Here is a 3,186-nt window from a genome sequence, read left to right on the forward strand (position 1 = left end):
AATCTGATCTCAAGATGTTGCTCGCACTACTACCAATTTGAGATTGGCATACATCTGTCTAATTGAAAATCACAAGTTTAATGTTCTTGTAACGTAATTAAAAAGAAGCTATTAAATCAACACTATAATTTAATTCAGTTTATTTTTATTTAACAAAGATCATTGAGTGAACACTGTAACGCAGTAGATATAAACTAGAAGAAAACTTAGCAAGTTCTGGTGTTACTAAAGCCAGAAAAAATTGGCCTAGATAAAGATGGAGGGCATCTTTGGATACCACCACAGTGGGTACTTATCTGTAAATAAGATTAATTTAAGCTACTTATAATTTATAAATGGGTCACTCAAGCCACTTTGGAAAGATATATGTAAAATTATTTATATCCATTATTTGCAGTTTGAATATTATATACATATAACTTTTATAGGTATCCAAAGATAAGCACAGAATACAATCTAATATAAATATTTAAAAATTAGGTGCACTTGTGGATACTCTAAACATTATTAAATTTGCATATAATCTTATATGTAGATAGTTTTGAAGTTAAATACAATTATTTGTTAATAATTACAGGAGTAATAGTTTTAGAAATTACATATTTAATTGCTTTCAATATGTGTTTGTAGGGGTGGCAAAATTGGCCGAACCGAACTGAAATCGAGTCGGAACCGAACCGAAAATTCCCAAACCGATTCAAATTTCGGTTTGGGGGTCAAACCGAAGATTTCCAATGATTATGAGTATGGGGTGGCAAAATTGGCGGAACTGAATCGAAACCGAGCCGAAACCGAACTGAAGAATAATAAAGAGGAAGTTGATGAATGATTGCAACGCCGTGCACTACCCGTCCTACCTAATGATCTGTTTTCCTGGGCCTTCGCCCAGTGTTATACCGAGGGTTGAAAGCCGGATGCAGAGGATGCATCTTATATAAGAAGAAAGCTTAGCGCAGCGTGAAGAGAAGAGCCTCCAAGCTAGCTATACTATAAATAAGCCCTAAGCTAAAGCAGCAGAAAAGGGGGCTCGCGCCCCCGTCCTTGGTTACGCTCAATTAAAGTTGCACCCGATTAAAGTTTTAGCTACCCGTACCAGCTACACCGCACTAACCGTACTATAGTAACCGTACCGCACTAAACGAGTAATACGCCCTAATCACTCTAATACGCTCTAGTAACCGTACCGCGCAATAGAGCGAGGAAGCTAACAGCTATTAGCTAGTAGACCGAGGAGCGGATACGAGGTATCAGAAGAGAAGTGGAGTCAATCCTGTTCAAAAAAAAATCCTGTTGAGTCGGTTTGGTTAAACCAAACAGATTCAAATTTCGGTTCGGTTCAATTTGGGGGTCAAACCGAACCGAAACCGAACCATTGCTACCCCTATGTGTTTGTCCTCTTTGCAAATAAGATTAATTTAAAATTTGCAAATAAAAGCTAATTTTGGTTTGAATCCACTTTGACCCAAAACTTCATAGCAAATATAAATACTCTAAAAAAAATCATAGAATTTTTTCCCATAATCATGTGGTACATTTTTTAACTAGGGATTTGCAATGCAATTTTGCGGAAAGCCATTCCGTGGCTCACTTTTGCAGTTGAGAACAGCCACCTCAGATGAATTAAATGAGTAAGACAAATCTGCTAAAAGGTCAGCCTGTGTGGCTGTTCTTTCTTGCAAAAATGAGCTGTTAGAAAATCTCTTTTAACTATGTCTTAATGTCTTAATGGCTTTTTTTTGTGGTCGTCTACATTTACCCACAACCTTTGTCAAGGCTTTCTCCTTTTTGGTGGTATCATATGGTATAGTTTGAGATAGCAGTACCATCTCTATTGGCTTTTGTAAGGGGGGGTTTGGTTACTTTTTCAAAAGGAATTCCGGACAAAGCTCAGTACAGCCATTTGGAATAGCTTATAAGGTGGCTGTTTCTCATAATATCTACAAAGAAGCCCAAATATTTTTGCTTTGCCTTTTCTTTCTACTTTTGCTTTTTCTTGCTCCCATTATCACTCAACATAGTGCCTCTCAAACAATCAAAGAAATAATGACCAATAACTTTTGTCTTGCTCCCAATATCACTTAAACTTGGTTCCTTTCAAACAATGAAGGTACGCCTTGATTTTCATTAAACTACTAAGATTCCACTGTATTAGAAAGTTCGAATTGGCTTTTAGAGAGAGTTTTGGCCATTTTTTCACAAGGGTTTCCTGACAAAGTTGAGTACAAGAAAGGACCGATCAAGTTCAACCATGTCTCCTACAAAATCTACAAAGGAGGCCCAATTCTCTTTGCTTTTGTCTTCTCTGTATTTTTTTTTCTTGCCCCCAATATCACTGAACTTAGTGCCTTACAAACAATCAGCCATATCTAAAAGACTAAAACTGATTGGATATTTATGTAATTTCCTTCTTGCTTTCCTGAAATTTGGGCCTGTCAATGGACTGGGTAGTAGCCTCGTGAACTTGGAAAGCTAAATCCATGCTTGCTGAATAGTTTGGGTATCATTTATCTAGAGAGGCCCATATGCTGTCCTAGGCTACGCTTGTAAGCCCGTAACAATATAACATGGTCCTCCTTTGAGAGGGAAGGCCCAATGTGTTATTAACTTATTATTACCTTACTATCGTCATTTTAACTACAATTGTATGGTGTATATTGATGTATGCATGTATTGAAAACATCAAAGAATACCTAAAAAAAACCTTGAATCTGATACGCTACTCTTTAATGGCTGGTGGTTTTCGCCAAACTGAGGGAGATTCAGTTCATCTTCTTATCATTTCCCCTTATACAACAACTGTAATTATCTAGAGGAACAAGTGCACCACTGCACCAAATAAGATTAGTTTTAAGCATAGTTGCCGGAAACTCCTTGGGTGGGTGGGAAACCCATTTCCCCTAAAACGCATTTCTCGCAGTTGGGAAACACGTTTCGGAAACGTTTCCAAAATTTGATACAAAATTGGAGAAATATTTCTGAAACACATGGGAAACATATGGAAAACATATGTTAATAATGTGTAAACGCATGATAAACGTATGCAACGCTCGTACAAAATGCATATGAAACGTGTAGGAAACATGTGTGGAAATTACGAAAATCATTGTGGAAAAAACTCATCATTTCCTAAGATGTTTCTCGTACGATTTTCTATTGTTTCTCGTTTCTCGTTTCCCCTGTATTTTT

Source organism: Tasmannia lanceolata, unplaced genomic scaffold (assembly GCF_043159265.1).
Source record: "Tasmannia lanceolata isolate RefF3 unplaced genomic scaffold, GAP_Taslan_0.1 ptg000037l, whole genome shotgun sequence".
Lineage (NCBI taxonomy): Eukaryota > Viridiplantae > Streptophyta > Magnoliopsida > Canellales > Winteraceae > Tasmannia > Tasmannia lanceolata.